Below are 22,457 nucleotides of genomic sequence, written 5' to 3'. Positions count from 1 at the left end.
GTCAAGAAAACACACGAGTATTCCTAAGAAGAAAACTGTATGGTCTCTCAGCCTCATCTTGCAAGGTTTGGCTTTAGAGAACCTCTGGATGACTCTCTCTTATGACTTAACCAAGACATCCAGGGTTTGGCATTCTCTGAAGAACGGCGGTAATCGCAATAATACCAATCTTGGAGGATTGTCAGGAGAGTTACAGGTGACAGTCGGATATGAAGCATTTAGCACAGGGCCCAGAATGTTGTAAAAGATTCAGTAAATAGCAACGTAGAATGTTACTGGCATTGCTCAATCTTCATTTAGCTCGAAATTAGAGCTACATGCACATTTTTGGTTTTTAATTTGTGGCTTGGGTGGTTTCTCTGTGCCTCAGTGTCCTTCCTGAGAAAGGGAGGAGTTAGTAGTATCGACCTTAGAGGACTGCTGTGGAGGCTAAGGGAGAGATCTATTTAAAGAGCTGAGAAGTGTGGCAAATGCTCAATTAATGTCTGCGTCTATTATTAGGAGAAGTAAGGGAATGGACTTGGGAGGGACACAAGGAATGTTTACTATGGAGACTCCATGGTGTAATTAAATATGGGTGACTCAGAGGGCACAGCCAAGAGTGGGGGCAAGAGAGCTGGCTAGGACGGACTGACCTCATGAAGGCATCTCTCCCAGGGCTGTAGAGCTGCGCTTGGAGCTGGGCAGCCATAGGGTCTCCTTGATACTCTGCATGGCACAGAGTATCACTCTAAGTCCCAGATTCCTCATCTGCGCAATGGGGATACTATCGCTGCCCTCCTGGGGCTGTCGAGAGGATTAGCCGAGATACTGTGTGTAATTCGCTTGGCACCGTGCCTGGCAAATAACCAACTCCCAGTAAGAAGGTAACTAGCAGTTTCTAAAAGTTGTCATGGATGGTGCAAAATACAGCCCCGTGAATTATGCAATCATGTAGCCATTTCTGAGTAATTCTAAGGATACTCCCATGTTCCTAAGCAGCTTTACTGTAAGGTAGGGCAGTTTGCTCTCCCTGTTGGGAGCAGGGCCTCATGGTTACAGGACAGGGGGACTTTAGAGCGGAGGACTAATAGGCAGAGTGGAACAAGATTTTTGAGATTGTTCCAACATTTCCTTTGATGGATGGGAAAATTGGGTTAAAAGTGTTTTAGGGACTGGCGAAGGTCGGGAGCCTAGATTTGATAAGAAGCCCTGTGTTCTTTTTCTAGAGCTTAGACCTCTCCATGAAGTCAAAGACTCCATTTCTGTCATTAAATTGGACTTTTGCAACGTGCGCTGACACTGTTTGAAACATAGAGGAGCATCCAGTTTAGGCAGTTTTTAGTTATAAAAATCTAATGATTGCCTCCTTGTGAAATATAGATGTGTATGTGAATGATTTAAAAGATATGGCTAGATCAAGTGGAAATAGCTCTCTGGAGACACATGGCAGATAGCGGAATTGCAAAAGCAAAAAACAAACAAACAAACAAACAACAAACCAAAACAACAAACGACTAAACCAAAGCTAAGCACCACATGGCAAAACCAGAAGAAAACTATCAAGCTACCGTGACACTCCCTCCTTACCAGTCTCAAGAAAGAGTTTTGTATTGTCACATGAAATAGTATATATTGCTTGAAATCACTTAAAAATGCTTCTCCACACGCCCATTCAGAGCCTGCCCCACCTGTGGCCCATACATATGCAGCCACCAAACTAGACAAGATGGATGAAGCAAAGAAGTGCAGGCCGACAGGAACCGGATGTAGATCGCTCCTGAGAGACACAGCCAGAATACAGCAAATACAGAGGCGAATGCCAGCAGCAAACCACTGAACTGAGAACGGGACCCCCATTCAAGGAATCAGAGAAAGAACTGGAAGGGCTTGAAGGGGCTCGAGACCCCATATGAACAACAATGCCAAGCAACCAGAGCTTCCAGGGACTAAGCCACTACCTAAAGACTATACATGGACTGACCCTGGACTCTGACCTCATAGGTAGCAATGAATATCCTAGTAAGATCACCAGTGGAAGGGGAAGCCCTTGGTCCTGCTAAGACTGAACCCCAGTGAACTAGACTGGTGGGGGGAGGGCGGAAAGGGGAGGAGGAGGGGAGGGGAACACCCATAAGGAAGGGGAGGGGGGAGGGTTATGGGGATGTTGGCCTGGAAACCGGAAAGGGAATAACAATTGAAATGTAAATAAGAAATACCTAATTTAATAAAGATGGAGAAAAAAACAAAACAAAACAAAACAAAAAACCCCAAAAAATGCTTCTTCGCAAAAAACCTACATCTTGTTTATATATATATGTATAATATATATAATAAAAATTTTACTACACAAATGATAAATCTTACTTCCAAAATGGAAACTCCTTAGTTAGATAGCTTACTAAACAGTCCAGATTAAAAGAACCGTCGTCTATTAGATAACTGTAAAGTGTAGAATTTGTCACTCTATCAAGTGAATCTAGGATTTATATCAGCACTATTATATCATGGCTTGAAAGAGTCACGTGATATATGGTACAATAAAAGGGCCAGAAGGGGGGGAGAATAAGGAAAAGTTGTATTTTATTATACTTATTTATTGTGGGTGTGTACGCATGTATGTGTGTGCATGTGTGAGGTCAGAGGACAATCTACAGGAATTGGCTCTCTCTTCCCACCATGTGAGTCCCAGGGATTGAACTCAGATAGGCTTGGTGGCAAGTACCTTTAACCACCATCAACCCTGTATTTTAAAAGTTAACTCAAAATTGCAGCAATGGCCTCCCAAGACTTATTTAAACAAATCTTCATAACTTCAAATAATACGTTAAATGACCATATGTATTTTGAACCCTAAGCCAAAAGAGTCCTCCATTTAGAGATAAAATCACACACTGTGTACTGTTTAGAATTAGTTTTACACTGCAAAAGGTGGGGGATCAACCCTTGAAAATAAAAATGGTTAACACAAAAATTACTTTTTGTCTCAAATATAAGGAGTGTGGAAGCAGGAAGACGAGAATTGGGTTCCGGAAGGTTTCCATCAGAAGTGCCGTCTCCCAGCCCACTGCTTCTCCACCTGTCCTGAGACTGAAGCTTTTTCTTAGCCACAGTAGAGAATCCTGTCTGAATGTGGCTGTCTGCTAAGGACAGAGTTTCTCACCGACATCCTTGAAGCTGAATGTGCAAGCTTTTCCAGCCAAGGGGAACAGTCATGCTGAGGTGGCTATCCCTTGACAATCTCTGGACCCAGCTTCTGTTTTAGTTTTGGTTAGACAAGGGTTCCTGGGTGGCTTGGAAAGCCACAAACACAGATGACAGAATCCCAAGAGCCTCGGTTCTTGTAAGGACTGGAGAAAAACTAACCTATTGCCCAGAACCCTTGCTTTCCTGACCTGTTGCACAAGAGCGAAGCAAGGTTTTCCAAGTCACAAAGTCTAGGTTCTGTTTGTTGATGCCACTTAGCTTGTTTTGATAAGGTAGGACTTACAATCTCATAGTCACCTCAGGGTCCGAGCCAGCTTGGGCCATTGTGAGTCACAGCCCCAGTTCGATCTGTGCTTTCAGTCAGCAGGAAGGAGAGAGGAGGTACAAAAACCCAGAATGAGCTTGGAAGTCACCCACGTAATCTCCCTTTGAGTGGATTGTACCCTGTGGTTGCGCTTAGCAGAAAGGATTCTGTGACATGCGATGCTTTATTTTGGCCAGTAACACACTCTGTACAAAAATTAAAATTCTGCTCCCCAAGAAGCATATTATTAAAGGTAAGCAGCATGCAGGCTGTCTAAAACAAATGGTCTTTTAATATTTTCAATGAAAAGGCAAGAGGTAAATAACTTCCAGTGACAGCCTTAATCATTGGACCACAAAACGTATTAATGAAGAATACAGCTCTCTTTCTCATTACAAATTACATTCTTCACCACCCCACTCCCGGGATCGCATGTATGTTTGTGTGTGTGTGTGTGTGTGTGTGTGTGTGTGTATGTGTGTGTGTGTATGTGTGTGTGTATGTGTGTGTGTGCATGTGTGTGTATGTGTGTGTGTATGTGTGTGTGTATATGTGTGTGTGTGTGTGTGTGTGTATGTGTGTGTGTGCATGTGTGTGTATGTGTGTGTGTATGTGTGTGTGTATATGTGTGTGTGTGTGTGTGTGTATGTGTGTGTGTGCATGTGTGTGTATGTGTGTGTGTATGTGTGTGTGTGCATGTGTGTGTATGTGTGTGTGTATGTGTGTGTGTATATGTGTGTGTGTGTGTGTGTGTGTGTGTGTGCACATTGGTGAGGAAGTGACAGTAGGGATTGACAGTTGGGTACAACTGCTAAGGCCTGGGCTCTCGAATGCTGTTCCACCCTAAGGGGAAATGTAGCTCTTCTAGGATTCAATGTCATTTTTTTCCCCAGAGCTGGAGATGTTACAGATGTTGCATCCTCCCCTTGGGAGATGGCCTGCCAGGGGAATCTCACTCAGCCAATGAAATATGATTCCACATGGCTTCTTGTAGTGGTACACAGTGGAGTAATTTCTCCAGGAGACTCTTTCTCTTCTTTGACGATTTATATTGTTAAACCTTCAAGTAAACAGCTTAGGGATTTTTCTGACTGGCTTCCAGACCCATATTTAACGTTGCCTTCTACATGATGTTTGACAGTGGCTTCAGTGTAATATAACTACCCGATGGTACATGTGCATGCTCTGGACAGCAATGAGGACCTCAGACTTCTTGTGACATGGACCGTCTTTTGTGCTCTTTGGTGGGAGCATTATTGATCCAAATGAATTGCCTGCATACATTCAATGCCATTTTAATTGGAGCCAGGTACAATTCATTTTAACCCTGGATTTATTGTTCTTCCCCTTTATTAACGTAATGACTGCTTAGAATTGGTACATGAGAGAAGACTCAAGAGTGAGGAAATGCGCTCAGAAAGATCACTTTCATTTTCTCATATCCCAAGTATTAAAGCGATATAATATTCTCGCCATACCAAAGGCCACATGAAATCCTGGAAGGGGACAGGGACCGTTCATCTCTCATAGACTGACATCTTGTAAGATGGGCGGTTTCTTTTGCTCACAAATCTGTTCTCACTCTTGAATTAAGGTGAGATCAAGTGCTTAAAAATACCAGTCACGTGTATATTCATTTAGAGGAGGGGCACCTCACAGCAGACCCTCAGTTAGCCATTCTGGGCTTGAGACTCTTACTCTGTGAGGAATGGCCAGTGACTGTGCCTCATAATGGGAGTATAGTTCAGGTTCAACAGGGCTTCCCTAGTGGCAGCAAGTTCTTGATGGAGTGAAAGGGTGAAGGGGAGTCCTGTCCCACGTGACTCTCGGTCTGTGGCAGCAGGAGTTGGTTGGGCTCTCAGAATATTTAGCTGAACCAATTACACAATGTGGTGAGTTTCTGGGAAAAGGGTGAGCCAATCAGAGACATGACTTGTGTTCAAGAAGACCTCTCATGAAGTCTGCACTAAGCTATGGGTAGAGAGATATAAATTTAGAGGACAGATCAATACTATGTCTGTCTAGCAAAATAATAGTGATAACTTCACTCACTTGGAGCCTGTAAGTTTGTCCCCTCAGACTGGGAGCTTTATTCCTTTCCCTTTCCTTCTGCTGGTCAGAATGCAAGAAAAGGCCAGAGCCAGAGCATATGGGACGAAGGCAAGGGTGCAAGGATCCTGGCTTCTTGGCACCCCGGGATTCTCACACTCGTGGGACTGCTTACATTACCACATGGAGGGAGCAAGGCTTCATTCGTTCTTACTTGTAGTCTGTCTGTCTCTACAGATAGGCTCAGGGATGGACTCTTGTTGGTGCCATCCTCAAGCTTTAGGAACAGTGCCTTTGGGATAACGCAACTCACTCCATCCTCACCATTAGGTACTTCCAACTGAGGACTACTCTCATTTTTCAATTTCACTTTTATTCAGCCTGAGACCTAACACAGGAAAAAAAACCCTCTCAGTCTAGACACTGAGTGGAGTGTGGGAGGCATTGAAAACCAGATTTCCATTCATCATCTAGAGATGATGCAATGAAACGCATCTGATCTCTCTAACTCAGTGGCTGTCTTGGTGTTTATGTTTGAATGCAGAGTGTCATTCATGTCTTGAAGCGAGAGTACCAGTTGGGAGTCTGAGAACTGGAGCACTAATAATCCTGGGCATGCTATTTCTAGTGTGGCTCAGTTCCCTAGTCAGATTGGGATTTGCATATTCCCTCCACTGTTCCCAGCCCAGTGCCTCCAAGCAAAACAACAGCAACAACAACAATAACAACAACAGCAACAACAACAGCAACAACAACCAACCAAGCAAACCAGTAGTTAGTCCGTCCGTCCATCCATCCTTCCTCTCTCTCATGAATGTGTGTGCATGGGTGTGTTTATGTCAACATGTGTGTGTCCTCCTATGTGTGTATTTGTGCATGTGGTATACACAGCTATGCACATATGTGGAGGCCAGAGACTATTATCATATGTCATCCTCTATTATCTTTTGCTTTATATTTTTTTAAACACAGGATCTCTCAATGAATCTAGAGCTCATGGATTGGCTAGACTGGCTGATCACCGAGTCCCCAGGATCTTCTTGTCTACTCACACTGTGCTACCTGGCTTTAAAAATATACAGACTGCTTAGGACAATTTTTTGAGGATTTCCTACATGTATTCAATGTACTTTGCTCATACTCATCTCTACTCCTCTGCTTAACTCCTCCGAGATCCACCCTCCGTCCCTTCCTAATTTCGTGTCTTTTTTTATTAATAACCTGTTTGTAGAGAGAATCTCTTATAAATATCACCTGTCAATAAAAAAGCCAATGGCCAATGAGTTGAGGAAGAAAATAGAAGGTGGGACATTGGCAGGAAAGAGAGGATTCTGGGAAATGGTATGAGATAAAGGGGAGACTCAAGGAGAGGCAGGAGAGACAAAATGGGACACAGACTGAGAAGACAGATGTAAAACCATCAGGGAGATGCTGAGCGGACACTAAGGGCTGAGACTGAAGGAGAGGTCGTTAACTACTTGGTAAACATGGAATAGCTTAAATGGGTTGAATAGGTTACCAGATCGTCAGGGAATGAGCCAAAGCTTATGGTGTAGGCATTTAATAATAACTCATTAGTCTTAGAGTGGTTATTGTTGGGAACTAAGGGAACAGAAGGTACAAGAGATTTTAAAATTATTTTTACACCCATTGATTCTAGCTTGTGCTGCCAATGTACTAAGGAGCACAAGGACATCTTTTGGAGCCCGGTTCTCTACCAGGGGCCATACCTCTAAGGAAAACCAACTTTCCTCCTCCAAGGAGCTATCAACTCCAATAGCTCCCCAGCTATTGGACCATCCTTTCCCTCACGAACCACCACCTCTCCTGCAAGTCCACACCACAAACGCTGACTGGCAACCATAGCTTCTTGGAGTCCATGAGGGCAGAACGCCTGTTGTGTCCAGAGGACACTGTTTCAATCCAGGCCTTCCCAGTCTTTGGCTCTTACCGTCTTACTATGCTTGCTTCTGTGTTAGTTCTCGTCTTGTGGGTGTGGGTGTAATGAGTCCTCAGTGATGAATGAGCTCTCTGCACACACTGACTCTCTGCGCTGTGAGTTTCTGTGTTGACTACTATCCATTGCGCAAAGAAACTTCCTTGATGAGGTCTGAGAACTGTACTAATCTAGGGTAGAGAGCCAGGAATTGAAAAGGCATCTTGATACTGTGTCCATTTAACAAAGTAACAGAAATAGGTTCACTCACCTGGAGTCCATAAACTCCCATCCATGGGTCCTTGGCCAGGTCTACAGTACCAGATATGTGTTTCCTTCTACGGAATGGGTCTTAAATCCAACCAGTCAGTACTCAGTTACCCTCATAACACTGGAGTCACTATTATACCATGGGCACATCTTGCCATGCCGCATCCAGCATTTTAGGTGGGTGCTTGGGATTTGAACTCAGGTCCTTATGCTTTCACAGCAAACACTTTACCTGCTGAGCCATCTCCCAGGACCCTCTAGTTGCCTTCTTCAAGTGAGAAGAGAAGCCCTTGGAGGTTACTGAGCTGGGTAACCATTGAGGCCAGCATGGTGCTGAGTTAGGAATCGTCTGCATGGGTGTACTCCAGCTGTCTTCTGGTGAGAAGGACTGTTAATTCCCAGTCTCCCCTATGGGCTTGGATCCCATGTCTGCTAAGGAGCACGAGGACATCCACCATTTACATTTGCTTGTTCCCTAGGTTCCCACTCCTGTCTTCCCTTTTAACTACCTATTCATGCAGATGATTTCTAGATTTTCTTTCTACAAAAGATGATGTTACGGACATTTAAGAAGCAGCACAAATGCTTATCCAATAGCACGTAAGAACATTGCATAAATTCCGAATGCAAGTATAGTTACCTTTCTTTAAAGGGAAGCTTAAACTGGCTTTGGGAGAAAGGAGTTAGCTGGTCTTTCATTTCCTTTTCTCAAGACTTACATCTGGCATTGCCATCTTGAGTTTACGTAAAGAGGGAAAGAGACCAACATCTTGGTGACTTTTAAACCGTGGTGAAAGATTGAGGGGACGAATGAATGGTGGTAAATTGCTTCTCTGAGACAGTCATCCTGTTAGTGGTAAAATTCAGATTAGTGTTTTTACTGACTGGCAGGCGAATGGTCCTTTGTCAGTATTTACCAGAACATTAAAACTGTAGAGTAGATGTACAGGGGTGGCAGAAAAGCCAGGGACAGAAGGAACTACCACTCGCGTAGAGATACAGCCTGGAAACCGGAAGTAGAAGAGCGGTGTAAGAGCCAGAGGCAAGGCTGGTACCAAGTCACGCCAGCTTTCGAGGCTCTGGAAAATATCTTGTTCAGAACTGTACACTTCAGGCTCCCTAAATAAATCACTGGGAATTATTTATTCCTGCTGTGTTCTCTAGGCTACTTCCGCCCCACCCCCGGCTTCATCTTACAAGAAGAGTGTGTTCCTTAGAGCTGGGTGTCCGTAACGTTCCCCCTTTCCAAATGTCTTAGTAAGTCGTATCTGTGTCGCATCACTGGTTTTTCTTTGCTCAAGCTGGACAAACCCACCCGAGTGTGCCTCATCTATGACACATTGCTTTTTGATAGCGGTATGGAGTAATTTCTTTCTTTTTTCTTTTTCAGAAGCCACCATTATTTGATGTTTCTTAGCTACGAGTTGAGGTTTAGCTGTTTAGATTTTTAGACACCAAGCCCCTAAATGAAAATGGTTCCAAATTAGGGATCTTGTCAGGTACTGCAAAGTAAACAGTCAGAGGAGGAAGCTCTACCGTGTGCTGTGCTGAAGGAAAAGCCCCGTTTTGCTGCCTTCGTTCTGAGAGTCCCTCCTCCCTACTCCAGTGTTGCCAGATTGGGAAACACAGGAGCAAGATTCATCATTAGTGAAAACACACCTTTTGCCTATGCCCCTGGCCTGAGAAAAATGAAAAAAAAAATATATATACCATTTATCTAACTGCAGGCTTGGCTTTCCCCTCCCATTAATATACCATCCCCACTTTTTCCCCTGGTGCCCTTTGATGAGCTGATATGCTCCAATCATATCTAGTCAACCTTGCTCCTCCTCTTCCTGTCCTATTTCAGTGTCTAGGGCGCATCCTTCAGGATTAAGTATCCTCATCCCACTTGCCATTCATTTTCTTTATATCGTATTGGTTTTAAACCAATCTCAACGAGCAACTCAGCAGGCAGGGTCTCACACAAACCTCCCAGAATAGGCTAAGAAAGTTTTTTTTTTTGTTTTTGTTTTTGTTTTTTTTTTGTTTCTGGTATTTGGGTTTTCCAGTAGTTGGTTATCTCAGGTAGCTAAAATTTAGCCTTTATTCTAAAAATGGCATCAGACTCCCCCCACCCCCGCCCTTATCCCTTTATTTTCCTTTTGTTTTTTTCTTCTCTTTTCTTAACCTAACTACGCCTATCTTCCAGAGTCACACTCCTTGGATTAAGAGCTTTGAATACTAGTGATGAGCAGAAATCCCAGCTCTGGGGAGCTCCGGGTTACCTGTAGACTGCTGATTTTATTTTTGCAGTGAAGCAGGTATCCTCAGAGAAGATTCTGGATGGTGTTCGTGAAGGAGGAGCAGGGAAAGATGAATTTGTAAGGAATCTTAATTCCGATTTGATGAGGCATGGTGGGAATTATATTTGTATGCAGAAAGCAACAGATTAAAAAAAATAAAAAGATTGGATTTGGGAAATGCAAGCTGGATAAACATGGGAGCTGGCGGCAGGTGGGCTGAGAAGGTCTGGATGGCCTGAAAATGAAATTAAATCTTTAGACCCTCTAGAGGCCCTAGGGTCTCGCGAGCACAGGAATAAGGGGGCGGGAGTTAAAGGGAGGACCACAGAAAGAGAAGGAATATGGAGGAAGAATTAAAAACCTGCAACACTCCAGGCAAGAATATCCAAAAGCCTCTGTAGAGGACGGTAGAAGGCAGAAGACGAAAGGAAGCAAGGGCCCAGGACCATTTGGATGGCTTTATGGAGTTGGGAGGTGGGCGGAGCCTTCCAGCCCAGGAAGTTTTCTCTCTGTGATAGGATGCTCTCCACTGAGGCAGGTAGACGTGGAAATGGAGGGTTTATGAAGGGATGATGGTGACATCATTGCAGTACCCATCCATCTTGTCAGGGGAAGCTGATTTCCGAGAAAATCAAGGAAAGAAGTCAATTAGCGTAACTATTCTGATATAAGGGAGAAACCTCAAAATTCCCATGGAAAAGCTGGTCAGAGATTTAAAAACAAACAAACAAAAAAACCAAGAGGCATACCACCCACAAACTGATTTATTAATAAACATACACACATCGCTAGTGTTTTGTAACACTGATTGCCTGAGATAAAAATAGCAGAACTTATGAATTTTCATCAGCAATGTTCTAAGTTTTGAGAACTTAGGTAACTTCACGCCTTCCTCCTCGAAGTAAGCTGTTGACTTGTTTCCCTCATGTGGCTTCGATGGCCAGCAAACAGCTCCACCATATAGCCCTTAATCTTCAATCGGGTGGTTAAGAGAGGTCATCTTTTACAAGATCTTGTGTGACTACGGAGACTGCAGACCCCTGGCTAGTCACGGTGGTGGCAGTGATGCAGACCTTACCTTCATGAAAAGCTCCCGAGAACCAGGGCACCACACCACTGGGGCTACATTCAGGCTCCACCAAACACCCGACTAATTTGATGACTTTCTAGAGCACCGCTAGGCTCACCAAGGTTCTAGACTCCTGCTGCCTCAGCCGCCCTCAACGACCCCCGTCACCGGCTCCCCGGCCCCGCCCCCAGCTTATCTGCATGTGCGGAGTTCCAGTTGAGAGAGTTTCCCTGAACCGGATGAAAACACACCGACTCTGGTATGAATAGGACCGTATGTACAATGCTGACTTTCATAACGGCTTTTCCCGTTAAATCTCCAAATTATCCAATATTTTTGTTCTCATTCTTACCAAAGAAAAGCGTCTATAGACTACATCCTTTTTCTTTTTTAAAATTTCAAACTGTTAAATAACAATAGTAACATGGGCGGTATTAAAAATTTCTGAAATGTTCAATTCCTCGGGGAGTGTATCATAGTATTAAGAATTATTGATCATGGGGTTGGGGATTTAGCTCAGTGGTAAGAACGCTTGCCTAGGAAGCGCAAGGCACTGGGTTTGGTCCCCAGCTCCGAAAAAAAGAACCAAAAAAAAAAAAATTATTGGTCATTTTAATTAATCCACAACTAATCCACAAGTATAAAAAATAAGAAGTAAAAGTTTGCTTGCACATCCAATGAAAGCATATCTACCTGAACTATGATTTGAATATCATGAAGTGAGGTCAAGTTTCCAAAATTTATGCTCCTGGAATTTTGTGTGGCTGAGGAGCTCTCTGTTCATTGGCCATTAATATGAATTAAACGTTACTTCATCATGAAATTGCTAACGATACTTTTTTGGCGAACAGAATGCAGGTTTATTTCTTAGGCTATGCTATTAATTTTGTGCCACCACAGAAGGTAGCCTCGCTTTATTTTTGAGATTGTTTTATTTTCCCTGGACATTTGGGATGGATAGCTCAGCATAACAAATTATTCTATATGCTCTAGTTTCAAGAGCTTAAAGTGGAATCCAAGTTTTAGCATCAGGAACCAATTAAATGATAGTTAGATCTGACTGAAAAATTAATGGCTCAGAACAGAAACTGTGTGTAGCATTTTTTTTCCCAGTGCGTTTTTCCCCCCTTTGAGTTTCTGTTTTAAATAAAAATCTGGATAGTTACCAGTAAAATACAAAGCATCATTTTTTTAAAGACTCTTTGAGTTCAAATGGAGCCCCACCCTGACTTGAAAGACTCTTAAGGATGACTGCGCCCATAGACTGCTGCTAGGCACCGGATGTTTTATCAGCTTTCACCAGGATGTTAAGGCTTTGGCTACAGAAACACAGCACTCTAGTGCAACGAAGGTTTGAAATGCTACCGTGCCTTTTCCTGCTGAGTGTGCTGTGTGTTTAAATAAACCCTGAAATGAGGGTCCTTTTCCGGTTTCAGCGTATATTAGTGGCAAGAGGGTCTGATTTTTCCTTTAGAAATCAATCAGATTCACGGATATTTTGGACTAAAGATATACAAATTTGCAGAAAAAAGATGGCTGATGGTCAGCTTGCTGACTGGAACCTGGTTAGTGTGCACTGACGGAGCCTGGTGGCCTTAGGTGGTGCACCAGCGCCTAAGGTGTGCTGGTCCACTAGGGTTCAGACGTGCACATCTGGCTGCTGTTTCAAGCTCTCTCCACAACCAGCTAACGTAGTACCTTTAATCTAGCTCTAACCCAGACCTATCAGTGGTCACTTAGCTTGCAGTACATCTTCCGTCTGTCGCTTTGCCAAAAAAGATTTCATGGGTAGCAATATCAGAAGCATTTCTTGTAATTAAATTATTGTCGCTTTCCTGGAAAAATCCCCTTATGTTTGCGAAGACCAAGTGTGCGCTCATTTCCCCATGCCCTGCTTGGCTTGCACTCTGTGAAGCCCCCTTTTGGCTGTGAGTCTTTCTCCCCTAATGGCCTCCACACCGCAGTTCATTCTGGTTGGGTTTCTCCAGCCATCATTTTCCAGAGACAGTCGAAATCCCTAAATGACGACAGAAGTCATTTGATCTTGAGGGGGCAAGAAATAAAAAGAGAAATAGGAATTTCTCTTGGACCCTTTCTATGGATTCCTAAGAGAAGTTGTGAGATAAGAATAAAGGCTATGTCTCCATACTGGAGCATACCTTCCTAACCTTCTCTCCAAGGAGCTAAGGGAATGCATTTGCTGTAAGGAAAGGACTTGCTCCTTCCTTCTCAGCCATACACATGTTCCCTTCTTCTGCACAGGCTTGTGACTTGTGCTCACATGTTTGTCTATGCCTTCTTCATTTGTGTAGGGCCTGTGGCACTGGATCTTTGTGGCCCAGTGACTACTCCCCACAGTAGGTGCTCACTGTGTGCTTGCTTTGACTGGGTGGACATTCGTCATCATGGCCCTTGACTCCTGTGCCGTGAGAGCCACTCCTCCTTCTTCCTCAGCTCTGCTTGGGCTTGGGAAAGCCGACTTCAGTTGTCTGAGTTTCTCAGGCTCCCATGTCACAATATCTCTTCTGGTTTGGACAACAGAAGACAGCGTTGGGAGACGGTAGGGTAGTGGAAAGGAATGGTATCACCTATATAAATTCTTTATAAATTTCGTTTTAATTACACACATGGCGCTCAGAAAGATATTATGATACAAAGTTGGAATTATAAGTCTTAACCCTTAAAGATGCCTAATGAAGAAGGGATTGCAGCACGGCATGGTTGTACATGGTTATAATCCCAGAACGCGAGACGCTGAGGCAGGGCAGAACAATTGTGAACTTAAGCTCAGTCTGAGCTATGTAGTGACGCCCTGTCTGAGAAAGAAAAAGAGAGGCAGAAAAAAATGAGGAATTGCATTATCCTTCAGAAGCATATATGATGGGCAAAGGTCTTTGCTCATATGATAAAATCTCCAAAGGGCAGAGAAATAGGCTCTCTCTCTGTCTCTCTGTCTCTGTCTATCTTTGTCTCTGTCTGTCTGTCTGTCTGTCTGCCTCTCTCTGTGTGTATGTCTTTTGTTTCTACTTCCTAGAAATACCTGATCCATGTATGTTGCCATGGTTTTCTAACCGTCCTCCTAATTAGAACTATGGCAGGAGACAGCCATCATATCCTTCTACCATGGAAGTCATTGGCAGAGTGGGCGCTGCCCGTGGGTTCCCACCATGATTGAGAGCAACTCACACCGACATAGAAAAGGCGGTTCTGACCAAGATAGTGTGTGACTGCTTTCTGAAGATAGGAAAGCAATGCTTTGTGGGTTGTTTAATTTCTTTCCTACAATACTTGGAGAGCAAAAAACGAAGTGGGCGAATACTGTTAGACAGCATCCCAAATTCTATAACTTTAAAATTTATTTTTTATGAAGACTTCGGATTAATTAAAATTTATTTGGATCTATTTTTCTCTTTTCTCAGCTTTGTGGCCCATCTCTATATTTTGTTGAAAGCTGAGAGGGACACGAAGCACAGCTTACGTCCGGTTATGAGCAGTGGGTTCTCTTCCAAATAAGCTTGAACTTCACACGGACAGATCACCAACAAAGAGCTTTTGACTGTCGAACAGGTTGACTTCAGATTTATAAGTGAATTTGAGTTAGCAGGACCCTCAGTTCCTGTTTTCTCCTGTGCTTCAGCTCTGCAGTCCTGCAGCACTCAGACATCCCTGGCCACCAGGGAACTGTTCTAACGTATTGGCGTGCACAGTTAACGAAATAAGACATTTTGTAGCTAGTCTGATCTTGAGCATGATAGTTCTGTGTTTAGTCAGGGAAGTCAAATAAAACTTCTTTTCTGGGGAGGACACACATCTCTGCAATATACACTACCATATTATTTCACAGTAGGTAGTTGGGCCTCTCATTACAGTTTTAAATCTAGACCATCATCTCGGTGTGCAGGGAACACTTAGGGTTAAAATTTCCCATGACTTTCCATGCTATAGACTTCCATTAGGTATTCTGTTCTCACTCGATAAAAGCTCTTGGTTCCAAATAGTTGCCATTCTATCGTAATGAGCTTCCGTATCCACCGGACTTTGTCTGGAATTTGGAGGGTGGGTTGGCTGGGAGCTACTCAGCACCTCCTTAGCTTTCTCTTGAGATTCTAATCACTCATCTGCTAATCATTGCCTCACGTGCTCATCTCATCCTTTTCCTTAGATTCTGAAAAAAAAATGGCCAAAGGTAAAGGTTTTCGAAAAACGAGGAAACACCTGAAAGTGTTCTGTTTCCAAACTCAAAGATCCAAAGAGGACGAGATAATGCAAACTTTTGTCTTCGCTTCACCTGGTAATAACCAGATCAGCTGAAATCGGGTATTCCAGGCTTCATCCGGAAGCACATTTCTACGGTTGAGTCTTAAGCCCCTGAAAAATGGGGTTTATGAGGAAAATGTAGAAAGACCCTCAAATTTAGGACAAGGCACAACCATAATTTTACAGGCATTAGACTCCTGAAATAACTTTGTATGAAGATTACACTGGGATTTGTCCCCCATTTTGTAGAAAATGCTTAATGGTGAACTATATTTTATGCACACAAAAAGACTTATTTCATAAGACAAGGGGCTCAAGGACTTTCATTCCAATATTCAACAATACTATTACTAAAGGGCTCTTTCCTTCTACTCTGATAATTGAGTGATCTTAAGTGATATTTAAAAGAAAATACCACTCCAGTGAACTTACCTGTACAGACAATATGTGACAGAAGAGTCGAGAATTTTAAGTGCAATGTATTCCGTCCATGTATTTGGTAGGCCGTGAAACAGAATTGATGGATTGTGATAACATCTTAAATATTCTGCTCTGTACCCACCAGGGAAATGAGTTTTTATTTTTGTTTGTATGAAGCAATAGCTGAAGCGCTAACATTTGAGTGTGCAGTAGAATATTGTGTCTAAAGTAAAATCTCTAATTCTGGGCACTTCTTGTCTTTTTCCTTTCCCATTTCTTTTAGACTAAAAAAGGAAGCACACTGCTCAAAATCCAACATATAAGAATGTCCACATTCACCGACTGCATTTTGGTGATTTTGGCTTTTTCATTTTTAAGGAAGGGAAGTATTAAGTCCTAACCTTAGTTTAAAAATTAATTCTTCACATATGAGATATTCAAGTATAGTTTCTATAAAATATAAAGGCATATCTTTTAAAATACTTGAATCATTTTTAACTGATAAAATGCATTAGTTTTGCATAAATACTTGTATTTCTAGTGCTTTTAATTGACAAGGTGCATATAATTTATTCCGGATAAATAGTCATAGCATTTTCAAGTATGTATGCATTGTTGAATGGGGATCAAAATTAGCAGAAGCTGTGGTAATCTGGAATAAGCTTATGATTGGCATGTGAAGGGGAGGGACCATCTTCACTACAGGTCCTGGAAGACTCAAGTTAATGTCAGAATTGAATAGAACTTTTGGGCATCCACTTGTCCTCAAAGACCGCAGGATGGTTTTGTGTGGTTGAAAAATGTATACATTCTCAGGGTCAGAAATGCTGAGAGAACAAAGAAGAACAGACAAACACCGTTGCCCCTCTCTATACAAATTGTCCAACTTTTGTGGAAGTGTACATGAATGTTAATAAAGCTTATGATTCTACAGTGTCGTACACTTTTAAAATACACCCCTTAACTGGTTGGTTTGGTTATTATTCTGTTAATCTCTTGACAATACTGCTTTGGTTTTTTTTTAAATTTTTATTTAACATTTTTATTAGATGTATTCATTTTGTTTTATGTGAGTGTTTTACTTGTATGTATATATGTGTACCCCATGCCTGCATGGTGCCTGCAGAGGCCAGAAGGGAGGACAGATCTCCTGGAACTGGAGTGAGGGATGATTGCAAACCATCACATGATGGCTGGAACCGAACCTGGGTCCTCTGCAAGAGCAGCAAGTGCTCTTACCCACTGAGCCATCTCTCCAGCCTCTAGTCTCTAACTTTTGTTCTCCTGCCTCAGCCTCTTGAGGACTGGCATCACTTTTATGGGTCCGTATGCCTGGCTCTTGTGTCGTTGTAGTAATTTTCTTTCCACTTTGAGACATGTCTAGTTTGTGTAAGACACATTGTCTTTATGGAGTCATGAGTTTGAAATCTGGAGTTCTGCCTCTGCCTCCAGAGCTCTGAGATCATAGGTGTGTACCATCATGAGCGGCTTTATTGTTATTAATTATTGTTATTTTAAAAACTAAAACATTAGTAGAGATGGAAGTTAACAGAATTTACTCCTGAAAGTATCTATCCTGGCAAGGTTGTTGTAATGGGTCCAGTCAGAAGTGTCTATTTCTCTGGTCACCATGGGAGTATGAACAAATGATCCTTTGAGACATGTTTTGTCCTTATCTCTGGAACCTGTAAGTATTAAAATTTTGGAAAACCAGAGTTTTGGTTTTGTGACCAAGAGATTATCACAGGTTATCTGAATGTTCTCACAAGTGTGACAGATTCGACACACAGAGGCTGTTCAAACGTTGACCTTCACAAGCTCCATTGTAATACTCTTCCATTAGAGCTGAAGAGCTTCAAGTCTGTACTACAGCGATTTTTGCACAGTCCTGTTTACTATGATCCTGTTAAGGATCAAGATATCAGCATAGGTACCCACCAAATGGATAAACTGATAAAGAAATAATATTGTACATACACATTATGGAGTATTATTTAACCTTAAAGAAAGAGAAACCATGTCTTTTGCAACACATTGAACAAAGTAAGCTGACACAGACAAAGACCATATGATTCTCCTCATGTGTGGAATGTAAAATGGGCAATATGAAAATCAAATGGGATTCTTAGAGAAGAGGAAGGGAACAGAGACACAAGGAAGAGTAACTGCGATAAGTATGGTCCAAGTGTATTATATACATGTGTGAAAATGATGAGGTGAAACACATTGTTTTGCGTAATTAAATTAATTAAAAAGAACCAATCAATTAAAAGGAAACTTCCAGGTCCTCTGCATATATTCTGGCTTTTTGAGTTAGTATTTTGATGGGACTTTTGAGTGTGGGAATGAGTGGGTCTCTCTGATTCTTGTGCCTGCTCTTGGGGCTCTTTTCTTTCTCTTGGTTTGCTTTGCCCAACTCCAATGTGATAGTTTTCTTCTATCTTACAGTTGACTTTGTTATGCTTCGCTGCTATCTCTCCGAGGCCTGCTCTTTTTCTAAGGCGAAACAGAAAAGGAGTCGGGATGGGAAGGGAGGTGGAGGGAAGGGAAACTACAGCCAGGATTTAGTGTCTGAGAAAAGAATCTATTTCTAATCAAAGGGGGGAAAGAACCTTGATAAAAAGGCCTAGGATAAAGAGACTTAGGTATGCATTGGAGAGCCAGACTCTTCAGAGGAACGATTACAGAAGAGGCAGTTAATAGAGTCCCAGGGTAGGGTGGGGTGGGGTTCTTGGGGGTGGAGCTAACTCTGCTGACAACCAGCTTCATCCCTGGGTGGGAGGAACTGACTGGTTCAGGTGCCATGGCAAAAGAGTAAGTTTCCATTGCAATGTCACTGTGCATATTTCTCACAGTGACCTTAGGAGATGAACACATTGATAGACATCTTGTGCCAACAGTGGGATTTTAACTTGTTCTTAGCTCACAATTAGAAATGCCATTTGACAAATCTCAGGTGAAGGGAGTGTTTTCGATATCTACATCTCCAATGGTCACTTTTACCTTTTTGACTTTATTTTACCTTTTGGGTAATAAAGCAAAAAAAAATCCAAGGATGAAGGCTCATGATATAATCCATAAACATGTGTTGCTGAGGCAGCAGCATCACTTGGAGTTCAAGGCCAGATTGGACTATATGGACTATATTTAGAAAGGAAGGAAGAAAGGAAGAAGGAAAGAGAGAGAGAGAAAGAAAGAAAGAAATGAAGGAAGGAGGAAAGAAAGAGAGAAAGAAAGGAAGAAGGAAAGAAGGGAAGGAAGGTAGAATAAAAGAAAGAAAAAGAAAGGAAGGAAGGAAGAATGAAGGAAAGAGAGAAAGAAAGAAAAAAGAAAGAAGGAAAGAAGGAAAGAAAGAAAGACAATGCTTGCTTGGGATTCATCAGACATATTCAGAGTCCTTCAAGAATAATGAGTTTGGGCAGTATTTGGAATCTTCTCAGGGGTCCTGATGCATGTTCGTGACAATGGTACATTGTAGATTTCAGTTGTCAAATAAAGGTGACTTATAGGGCTTCACCTATCCATGGCTGACTTCCAGACAAGGTGATGTTCCTTCTGGACTCCCAGGTCTTGGACACCACACATGTATGTTGAGCCTTGTCCCCAGTCCAGCTGCTTTCATGTCAGTTCACGAGATCTATTTATGGAGACATGGAACCAAATATTGGATTTTGCAGCCAGTACACTGAGAAGAAAAGAATGGCTCAGTGGGTAAAGGGGCTTGCCGCCAAGGCTGATGACTTGAATCCAATCCCTGGGATTCACAGGGTAGAAGGTGAGAACTGACTCCTGACAGTCTGCTTTGATGTCAGCAGGCATTATCATGTCATGCATGCGCCCCTACAAACAGCAAACAAACTGACAAATAAGTGAACTCAATTAAAAAACCACAAACGAAGAATGAATAGAACTCCCCACAAACAGCCCAACAAGATGGTGGATTTTCTTCATGTCCATCCTTCCCAACCATTTGTGGTATTCTGTCTCCCTGCAACATAACTTCCCTTCTCTTTCCTGCCATAGTTTGCCCATAGAAATTACTGCCTTCTGTCATACCATGTCATTAATTTTCATTGTACCCTTTAAAAATATCAGTTTCCTCTAAGTAGAATGTAAGATGGTAGGATCTTTCTCTTGCTTAATGGTGTATTTCAAATCCTTGACTATCTGGGACATATGGACCTTCAGTAAACATTTGCGGGAGGAAAGATGGACTCAGAGTGTGAAGGGGTTAATAGTTTCCTCTCATAGTTCTAATTAGTTATGATAAGTGCTTATCTCTTTGAAGAATTCTAAGACAAACAGATTTTTAGAAATGATCCATTTTAGAATTAAAATGCTTTCCCTGCTTCTGGCATTGCTCAAAAAACTAAACACTTAGCAAAGCCTGTGCTACCCATGGAGCAGCCCTGTCTGAAGCTGTCCATCGCTCTTATTCAATTCCTTGTCCTTCTTCAGTGAGCCATAGCCCTTCTTGCATGTTGCCCCACTGGCAAGAGTCTTACCTTATTCTTTTTGCCTTTGTCTGAGGTGGCCTCACTCCCAACCCTAACTTCTTTATTGAGTGGCTTTTAATAGCCCTTGGTTTTAGACCAGTTATCTTTTCTTCAGGGAAGAGTGCCAGGGTCACTGAGTCAGGGTGTTGTTTCTTCCCCATGATTGGTTTGAATTTGCATCTCCAGGGACACTGGACATGTCTGGATATGATTGCGCTGGCCACACAATACAGGGGAGAGGTCTCACTTCTGGATTTGGTGTGAAGAGGTAAGGATACTTACTATTCTATGGTGCGCGAGACAGGCCCCACAATGGAAAACCCCACAATGGGTTGCAAGGGACAACGTGCCAAGCCCAGGCATGGACAGCTCTCTAGAGGTAAAGCAGCCCTGCCCTAACCCTGCCCTTGTCACCCTTGGCACTATACGCATCCATGTCACTCACCGAGGACAACATCACTTATTTCCTTCTTTTTTGAGCAAACAGCGTCTCCTTATTAGGATGAAATAGCAAGTGCCACCGTAGGTAGCATGGTTTGGAGGTCACTGTCACTTGTTTTCTTCCTGGCTGTCTTTCTACTCGACTGGCATGGAAGCCTCTGGAATGAAAGGTCTCTCTTTGTCTTATTCACACCACATCTGAAATGCCTGTTCTGGAACTTGGACACACACCCCAGTCACCGTGTACTCACACCTCCACCCACCTTATTTCTATCTCTCAGTTGTCAATCTATTTTGTCCCAAAATTTCACGTATTTTTTTTCTTTTTACTATACTCTAGGCTGATGGCATCCACGAATGCTAAAAACCATCAAGTCTGTGGGGAGGCGACGTGGGCTCAGTCCCGTGTTTGGTGCTTGTTCATCCTCACAGAGTTTGTTTAGAGACGTTACTTTCATCTTTGAGTCCTCGAGCTTCCAAGCCCATAAAAAGAAGGCCAACTAATTCTTCCTCCGAGGGATGCCTCGAATACTGAAGGAGGTGATACAGGAAGCACTTAGATCAAGAAGGCCACATGCATCTGTCTCCCTTGCTGTCACTATTATTATGTCTACTGCTAAGAGCTATTCTTACAATATAAAATGCAGATTCCAACCATTTAAGTCAGCAGCCTTAATTACAGCGACACTGTGTGACTGTTATCATAAACGCTGCCCTTTGAATCTGCGTTTTAGTTCTTTGAGTTTCTCTGTGTTGTGGTTCCTACCCTAGTCCTAGTAGATCCCTCAGATAATAGACATCATCGGATTGCCCGTGATTCTTGAGTTTCATGTGCCTTATTGTTTAGTACATCATCAAGGTTAATGACTCACCCCCAACTCCTTGTATCATAGTCAGTTTACCTACTACACAGTGAGTTCTCCATAGCTTTGTTTCCATTAGCATCTAGGAATGTTGGCACACATTTTATTCCTACTGTGTGCTTAACAAACGTAGGCACCGTAAGTGTGTGTCAACCTATGCTCACCTTCATCTTGACACACGTCATAGAAGATGGTGCTAGTCATAAAAGAAGTTAGTTCTGAAATAGAGGCTTAACTTGCAAATCACCAAGGTAAAGATTTGATTACAGGGATCAAAATAATAGAAATCTGACTCGATAATAATTGAGTAACTATTAAGAATCCTTCAAATACCTTGAAAGACTCCTTAAAATACCAAGGTTTAAAATAAGATCTAAATACAGGCCAAGGATTTTTCCCAAGGAAAAAAAAATCCTGCTCACTTAATTAAGCAACTTTAAAATATTGTCAGTACGACTGTTTAAATACAGTCTCTCAGGGCTCTGAAGGACAAGGGAAGAGAAGTGCTAAGGGCTTAGGAGAAATGGTGTTTCTCAGCAGTCACCTTTGGATTATACGCAAAGTGGAAAGCTAATCACCCCGCAACTTTAAAAGGCTGATGGTCTATTAGTGACCTTTCGTGAAAGATTTCAAGAGGTTCGATTTGTTGGGAAACATTCATTAAGAGCAATTTTGTGTTGTGAGTCTCACAGCCTTCTTACAAGAAAACTTCTCCTGAAGTAACTGAGTAATTACATGGGCAGTTGTCTGAACCAGAGTTTCAAAAACTCCTGAGTGCCCAGGGGCCAGTTAACCACAGGAGGTAGCTTACAGCTCACCTGTGGAACTCCAGTTCTGGGAGATCCAATGCCTTCTGGCCTTTAGGGGCACCTGCATCTATG

At 42.5% G+C, this 22,457-nt stretch overlaps 2 long non-coding RNA genes across 4 annotated transcripts; one reads left to right on the top strand and one right to left on the bottom strand.

Annotated features, from left to right (window-relative positions):
- Positions 1-10,469: 10,469 nt before the first annotated feature.
- Positions 10,470-11,262, bottom strand: LOC108350289 (uncharacterized). Its single transcript, XR_001837023.3, has 2 exons — positions 11,109-11,262; positions 10,470-10,645 (listed from the first exon to the last, which is right to left on the bottom strand). It is a non-coding gene; the product is annotated as an uncharacterized LOC108350289 (long non-coding RNA).
- A 4-nt stretch (positions 11,263-11,266) lies between these two features.
- LOC134485963 (uncharacterized) lies at positions 11,267-22,079 on the top strand. Of its 3 annotated transcripts, XR_010064429.1 has the most exons (5): positions 11,267-11,358; positions 14,519-14,666; positions 15,262-15,390; positions 20,459-20,540; positions 21,054-22,073. It is a non-coding gene; the product is annotated as an uncharacterized LOC134485963 (long non-coding RNA). The 3 variants fall into 3 exon arrangements; XR_010064431.1 differs by lacking the exons at positions 20,459-20,540; positions 21,054-22,073 and adding an exon at positions 16,060-16,165; XR_010064430.1 differs by lacking the exons at positions 14,519-14,666; positions 15,262-15,390 and having other exon boundaries at positions 21,054-22,079.
- Positions 22,080-22,457: the final 378 nt, after the last annotated feature.

The sequence above is a fragment of the Rattus norvegicus genome, chromosome 2 (assembly GCF_036323735.1).
Source record: "Rattus norvegicus strain BN/NHsdMcwi chromosome 2, GRCr8, whole genome shotgun sequence".
NCBI lineage: Eukaryota > Metazoa > Chordata > Mammalia > Rodentia > Muridae > Rattus > Rattus norvegicus.
This window is presented reverse-complemented; position numbering and strand designations above follow the sequence as displayed.